We start from the raw sequence: 8,352 nt of genomic DNA, 5'->3' as shown, positions 1-8,352 counted from the left end.
CGCCGGGAGGGGCCGGCGCGGCTCCCGCAGGGCGGGAGCGGTGCGCAGGGGCTCGGCGAGGCCGGTCGGGCCGTACGCTCCGCAGGCGGCGTGACTGGGGTCGCGGGGATGCGGCCCCATCTGCTTCTCTCGCTCGTGTGAAAAGCTTCACGGTGATTAAACAGGATAGAAGGGGATTAGGAGCTCCCTGCCGAAGGGAGGAAGGAGCCCGGAGCTAATTTGGACGAACGCCTGTTTGCTAAAGGGATGAAATAAAACTTTAACGGCGCGGATGAAAAGCTAGATAACTTTCTTATGCAGTCATGAAGTATGAGTTAATACTACTGCACCTGGGGGGGAAATAAAAGAAAGAGAAAAAAAGGGAGAAAAAAAAAAAAGCTAAGAAGAGGTCCCAAAGCCACTTTTGCCGCTGCCGGCAGTCCGGCAAAACAAAAGGCACGTTTCTCTGCCCGCCGGCATGACATCACCGGCCCGGACGCGCATTGGGCGCCGGGTGAAAACCCCGCGCTGCCTCCCGTGACGTCACCGCCCCTCCCCGCTGACGTCACGGCTGCAAGTCCCACAGTGGGGCCCGCGCAGCCCTACGCTGACCTCTCTGCAGTCACCGTGTGCCCTGGGAGTGCTGGAAGCGCTGCTTCGAGCGTGTGCTGCCGGCGCTTATTCCCGTGCAGCGCTCCAGGGCAAGAAATCACAACCCCTCGGTCCCAGGAGGGAAAGGAGTCAGGCGCAAGCATGGCAGATGGAGTGATGCAGTGGTGTTAACGAAGGGCAAAGTGCCCTATAAGTGACCTTTAGATTCATTATGGCCTATTAACACATTAATGACCACGCCTATCAATACGGAAATGAAATGGAGATGTGGCAGCAGCTCTCACCTCCCAAATCCAAAACCTGTCCACATGATACCCTTGGCCTGGCCAAGATGAAATGGAGTAACAAAACAACTGTAAAGACAGAGTGCTGCAGCCAGCTGTGTATATGTGACCACCCCATGGCTGGGGGGGCTGCTGTGTGAGGGATGCCCAAGCACCTGAGTCACAGAATCATAAAGGTTGGAAAAGACCACTAAGATCACCATGTTCAACCACCAGCCCATCCTCACCATGCCCACTGACCGTGTCCCTCAATGCCACATCTCCACAGTTCCTGAACACCTCCAGGGATGGTGACTCCACCACCTCCCTGGGCAGCCTGTGCCAGTGCCTCACAGCTCTTTCTGATATGAGATTTTTCCCAATATCCAACCTGAAGCTCCACTGGCACTACCATCCACCACCACCTCTGGTCTGCAGAATCAAAGCAAAGACTACAGTGTGGATCCTGCCCTGTGCTTGTTGGCCACATGTCAGGGTCAGCATCCTGGTGCCCACAGCTGTAGGCACAGCAGCAAGGGCCTTCTGCAGTTCCCTGCTGAGTTTTCTGGAGCATCCAGCTGGTTTGGGATAAAATAAGGGCTGAAATCTCTCAGTGCATTCCCCAAATACTGACTGGAACAAACCATTTATAAGCTTATAATAGAAATGTGGAAATGGTTAGAGAAAGACCAAGTAGAGAACAGCTTTCTGATGTGCAGTACTGACATTTTGCTAGCACATGCCCCTTGCAGGTCAATCAGCAGAAGTCTCTGCTGGCACAGCTTCTCGTTGTTCTGTTTCCCACACAAAGCTGCCACCTCATCCCTGCTAAGGAAATGAAGCTTCAAGGGGTGCCCATGTTTTTCTCACCTCGGTGCCAGGCTCTGTGCTCTCAGCGCCAGCTGGCAGCAGGTTCGGAGAAGCCTTCCTCCACCTGCTCTGCAGGAAAAGCTGGGTAACCACTGCCTATATCTGTGCATCCCTTAGCACAATTTCTTACCTCCCCATGATGGCAGAAATTTCCCACAACAGTTTATTAATCATAGGAGAGTGTTATTATGACGAACAGGGTTCATAAAAGCTCTCATTCCCAGCAGTGGGACGAAGCATAAGAGTTTCTGCTCACAGGTTCAGTCTCCAGAGTGCCAACGGTTGGTGATAACAACATAACCCACAGAAGAACTGGCAGAGGGGATGGTTCCTGCTCCTGCACGTGCTGAGCTATCACAGAAAAGGAAAAATGAGATCACAGGAATGAGAGCCAACAACATCGACAGCTGAAGCCCTGCACCTCTCCTCTGCTTCCTGAGGGGCTGCATGGAGCGTGCTGCGGGGGGCCAAAACCACATGCAGTGCCTGAAAAGCAGTCACAGCAAGGGGCCAGCTGAAGTTAATATTCATGGAACTGCTTGAAAAGCATCCGAGGGAAGGAGGGGAAAAGAAAAAGTCAAAAATGTACCAGAATCATTCCTCTTCTCTCCATGTGAGAGAGATTTACTTGATCTAAACTGCAGAAACTTGCAACAGCTGAAAGATATTACAGATAACAGCAGTAGTGATGGTCACTATTGCAAGAAGCCCTTTAATTCTTCATCAAAATGGCTGTGATCCTAGTTCTTAGACTGTTTCTAGAGCAGTCATTTGAGAAAGTTTGTCACAAGCCAACACAGCAACGTCAATGCAACAGCCTTAGGTTTGCTACCCACTGCCGCCTACTGTTGAAATAGCACCATTTCAAATTTATGGTCTTTCATTACTGAAGTTTAAAGCATAAGAGTACAGAATAGAAAGCTTCTAAAATAAGAAAGGTGGGAAGAAGAGTGCAACAAGACAAGAGAATTGTTCACCTCAACTCAGTGGGCTGGGGCTTCAGATCTCTAACATTAACCCTAAACCAAACCCTAATCCTAATCCTAAACGTAGCCCTAACGCTAACACTAACCCTAAACCCTAATGCTAGCCAGAACCAGAACTCCTAACTCCTAAAACCTGACACTAGCGATGTCAATCCTAACACTAACCTGCAGCCCTAACACCTAACCTTAAACATAGCCCTAACACAAACACATAACCCTAACGACACTAATCCTAACTCTAAACCTAACCACTCACTCTAATTCTAACACTAAACCCTAACCCTAAAACTAACCTTAACCCATAACCCTAACCCTGGACACTGACTGGCCCTAACCCTAACCCAAAACACAATCCTAATACTAACCCTAATCTTAGCCATAACTCCTAATCCAAACCTTAACTCTAACCCTAACTCCCTCTCTTACCTGTTACATTAATCTTGGGCAAGAGTTGGGAAAGCCACCGAGTATGAGAGCACCCAATCTCCAGTACTTCATCAGTGCTGGGAATGATGCCATGGACAAGGCTCAGCAAGCTCGGCCGCTGGTCCTGCACGAGACAGTTAGCACCTGGCTAATCTGAGTGTCCAAGCTCTGTTGCTGAATGGGGAAAGAATAATACGTGGTGTCTGGCTGTCCTCAAGGCAGACCCCTCTGCTTGCTGTGGGCAAGCTGCGTGCTGCCAGGCTGTCCAAGCCCTCTGTGTTCACAAAGTTATGCACACCATTTTCAGTATTTAATTTGTTTTTAAATGTCAGATCACAGACTTTGCAGTGGAAACAGTTTTGCAGAAAAGGTACAGCAGTGACTGAGTCTACCTCCGAGATGGAAAAAAGGTTCACCAGAACTGAAATCTGCAGCTGAGACTGACAAAATCCCTAAAGGAATCTGTTAACCACATGAGCCAGGACCCCCTCTATCACCCTGGTGGCTCCTGCAGAAGAAAAACCCATGCTGTATTCAAAACAAAACATGAAGAAGCATTTGGCAGATGTAAATTTTTAATTAAGACATTGCAACTTGCCACAGCTTCTGTCACATCCAGTGTTCTAGGTATAAAGGTTGGGGTTTTTTTTGTCACTGAGGAGTGATATAAAAGGCATACCTTCCTCCTGGGGAAAAGGTACTTCTCTCCAAAACATCCGAGTCTGGTAACTAAAATTACTTTCTTCCACTGTGAACCCCTCCTCTGTAATCACTTTATCTCTGTTGTGAGAGTCACATATGCACCCCATTGTGCAATGTACTCATTTGATTGCATTACCCAGTAAAGCTAATAAATAATTATAAGAATCCAGCAGCACCCAGAGACCAGCAGCACTCAGAAACTGCTTCTGAAATCTGCATTGATTTTGCTGCAATGTATTCAGCTCATAAGCTGATGACTCAACAACAATTTCAAATGGTGAATCTACAAAAGTAGAAAGTAGCATTAATACCCCCATATGTAATCATCGCTCACAGTAAACAAAAGTCTTCAATTCCTTCTATATCAGCCAGAAATTATTTAACTTTGGTAAACTAAAGCTTCTTCAAGTTATTTTCTAGAAGAAAACTCTAATTTCCACTCTAAATTATTTTCCATGTAATATAAATTCAGATTTTTTTCCCAGAGGTAACTCAATAGAAGGGCAACCAGCCATCTAAAGCAAGTCTGGAAAGTCCCTCAGAGACAGAAGAAATAAACTTCCTCTTCCATTAGTCCCCAGCATCTCTGAAACAATGGTAGGCTGGCAAAAAGCAGTGCTTTGTATGCATCATGCTCAGTTGCTATTCTCAATAATTAAATTATATTCATCGGACTCACTCTGGATCTCAGTCAATTTATCTCAGCATGGATCCTGAGTGAAGACCCTCTGTAGCAGAATGCCTTCTTAATGCAATGACTGCAATGGGAGAAAGTAGTGTCTGCCTCAAGCTGCCCCATAAGGAAGTTGGTCAATAAGGAAGAACAGGGAAGGAATTAAAAAAACATGCTAATTATGCACATACACATTCAGCTTTTGCAAACAGGAACTCTATGATCAAAATCCCATTCCTTACCAGCTGCCTTGGGACATTGCTTGGCCATACAGTGGTGCTGGAGCTATATCCCAACAGGAGGTTAGAGCATGTGGAGAGTTAAATGAACACTGCCATTTTATTGCTCCCTTGACTCTGTTTCTCAGCTGCCAAGAAGCCAGCCTTAGCTCATGCTAGCAGTCCCTCTGGAGTCAAGAAGGAATGAAATCAGAAGGGTTTCAGAAAACACAAAATTATTTCAAGATCAGGCCCAACAACACTTTCTTTTTTGTAAAGGGACTACAAGACTGAGGAGGCTGCATCATTGTTACCTCTTCTGGTCAATGTGCACATTTTCTTTGAACATTCTCACACAGAGCTGTGCATCAGCAATTCTAACCCTGCCTTAGATAACACCAGACAGAGGTGTATGGTCTACAAAGGACAACTGACACTTTAGAAGCTCTCATTTTCTTACGCATCAGCACTATTGATGCAGTTTGTCATGCCAGCAGTGTTTCACTGAGCTGAAATGATGAGACACTGAGGGACATTACTGATGTCTCCACCAAATTCTCTTAACATAGTTTAAGTATATGGTAATATGCAAAAAATCAAGGGAGTTCCTTGGAACTTACATCAAGGAGACTAGCAGAAAAACTGAGCGCTTTCTAATGGTGGAAACTGGATCTCTGCCCTAGGGTTTGTGAACACACTACAAGAAAATATGATATAGAAAAGAAGCAAAACTCATGTAATTAAAACTTCCTCTCTGTTAATATAGGATTTTCCACTGAGCTTACTCCTGAGTACAGCTGTGTGAGAACATTTAACATGGCCAAGGCAACATGCTAGCCAATATGTGATTCCACAGCTTACCTAATAAACATATTACTTGTCTACAAACATTCAATTGCTTGCGGATTTGAAAACACTCAATTAAATATTTTTTTTGAAATTTAAAACCAAAAATCCCATTTAATGAGAGCCTGACTGTGCAACATGACTAGCCTACCAAAACTGCTCAAGATTAGTTTGGTCCCTGCACTTCTAGCTGAGAAAATCAGTAGAGAATGTGTTTTCTTTCATCCTCACTGTTCTGCCTCTGAGCTTCAGTTTATGATTACTACCAGATACCTTACGTAGGGTACTACAAATAAATTAAAAGGTAGACGGAGGTTGTAGAGGTGGTTTCTCAATCAATTTTTTATACAACATGCAGCACTACTGGGCCCCAAATTGGTGAAACTACAAAGCATCCATTTAAATATATTGATTTAACTAAACTGGGATTACATTCCTTTCAGAAACTATCATTACAAATAACAGTAAGTATCAAGTTACCTATTATTGGATAACTTTTTTAGTAGCAAAATGTTAATCTGTGCAAATTTACACTCCTGCCTACTCTTGTTAGAAACATGTTAAAAGGAAATGGAGGTGGTGGTGGTATTTATGTATTTTTGTTTGATTGATTGATTTGTTTTAAGTTCAGGCTCAGAAGTGACAGTCCCTGGGTATGTCTGGATTTAACTACTATCCTTTATAAGCCAGGCCCTAAGCTTCATGTGGATGTGAACTTACACCAAGCTTCTGCATTAGTTTTAAGCCTTGGACTTTGCTCTGCCTCAGTATCCAGCAGCCTGTATGAAAACACAGCTACTCAAATATAACTGTCTGTTTTCAAATTTAGTACCTTATATATATATATATATATATGTAAGACTCATAAAATGAGCAAACTGCCGCCACCCTAGAAAAGAAAACCTGCCTTGTGGGAAGGCATTTTCTATTTTTCTCTTGATTATCCTAACTTAATAAAACAAATCTGTTCTCCTCCCACCCAGCTTCTGTTCTTATCCTCAATTTCTGAGCACATTATTCCTCTTTGCTGCTACATTCCCCATTAACCTCACAGTTCTTGGCCTAGTTACACACCTTCCTTCAGCTTCAGCTGCTGGATTTCTTTCCTTTGTTCTTGTCTTCCCAGACATCCTCTTCTCAGTTCCTACACTTGTCAGTTCCTATAAAAGTATAATTACACTATACTTACTGATATAATAAACACATAGAAAATGGAGTTTATGTATTATTATGCATAAAGGTGTGTCTTAAAACATAAAGCAGTACTCAAAACCTCAAATTGCTCAAATGGCATAACAAAACAGAAAGTATTCTTGAAACTATTCTTGAAACTATTTTAAATTATATATATTAAGAAGAAGGGAAAGAAAAAACAAAAAAAAACCACTTGCTTTTACAGTATTAGTAGACTACCAGCACACACTTCCTGTGCAAAGTCACAAGTTTATAAAGAGTTCTCCCAAGTGTATTTTAAACGGCTGAGTGTGCATCTGAAAGGAGATCAGCTCCTAAAACCATACCCATAAAAAACCCCTTGTTCTCTAAGATAGCCAGATCATTTTACAGCAGCATTGATGACATGGGATGGGGAGGAGGGGAAATACACAATGTGTTCTGCTCCTAAAAAGGAAATATTAATTTCAGTGCACATTTTTGGAGTGCCATTAGGATGACACACATAAAGTCTTACCCTTGCATTTTCCCTGCTCCCAAGCTAATTCTTTGCCTTTTTTTTTCTTTTACAATAGAGGTTCCAGATGGGTTTCCAAGGGAGAAGCTGCTTATTAAAAAGGTCACGATAAACCTTCATAGACAAGAAGTTTAGCTGAAAAAAATTCTACGGGGATGCTCCAGGCAGCTAGTGCTTTTGTCCTATAGTAATTAAAGCCGTGCCACCTTGGCACAGGTACTATAATGAGCAGTCCCATTTTCTCCATACATTTGATAACTTTTTCCCATATGCTTTGTTGCTGTCTCTTCCTGCATTCACAGTGATTTCCTTCAGTAAGGCAGTTTTAAGCAGAACAGTTCCCTAATAATACATGCACACTCAACACTACCACCTTTCAACAGCTGTGCCCAGTACTATCAGAGAAAAATGGCTGTGAAGCTATGGTGCAAATGCCAGTGGCAACACTCAGAAGCATCAGGGAATGTTCTAGAAACAGCCTTTGGTCCCATTGCTCTGCCACTCCAGATACAGCCATGATGACCAAGAAACATCACTAATGTACAGGCAAATAAAAGGGCAGAACTTGATTTATTGCACATTTTGTCTCCTCAGTTATGCTCAGCTGTGCTGGAGGAGTGCTGCAGCATTGTGGGATAGCAACCACGTATCTTTGCAGCCATTACATCTCTGGAGGTCCAGCTTACACAGTTCCCAGTGTGGCCTCTATACTCTTTCTTCTCTTCTGTCACAGAGTGGAAGGAAAACCCTGTAGCTTTACAGTGACCCTCGTGAGACTAAAATGGTGCATCATTAGTGTACATCAAGAAGAGTGTGGCCAGCAGGTTGAGGGAGGTGATCCTCCCCCTCTACTCTGCCCTGGTGAGGCCACATCTGGAGTATTGTGACAAGTTCTGGGCTCTTCCATTCAAAAAAGACAGGGAAATTCTAGAGAGTCCAGCGGAGGGGCACAAAGATGATGAGGGCCTGGAGCATCTCCTGAAGGAGGAAAGGCTGAGAGACCTGGGGCTGTTTAGTCTGTAGGAGACAGAGAGGGAATATTATCAGTGCTTATAAATACCTAATGGACAGGAGTCGAGTGGATGAG

The sequence above is a fragment of the Numida meleagris genome, chromosome 3, assembly GCF_002078875.1.
Source record: "Numida meleagris isolate 19003 breed g44 Domestic line chromosome 3, NumMel1.0, whole genome shotgun sequence".
In the NCBI taxonomy this organism is placed as follows: domain Eukaryota; kingdom Metazoa; phylum Chordata; class Aves; order Galliformes; family Numididae; genus Numida; species Numida meleagris.
The sequence above is the reverse complement of the archived record's forward strand: the minus strand, read 5'-3'. Positions refer to the sequence as shown.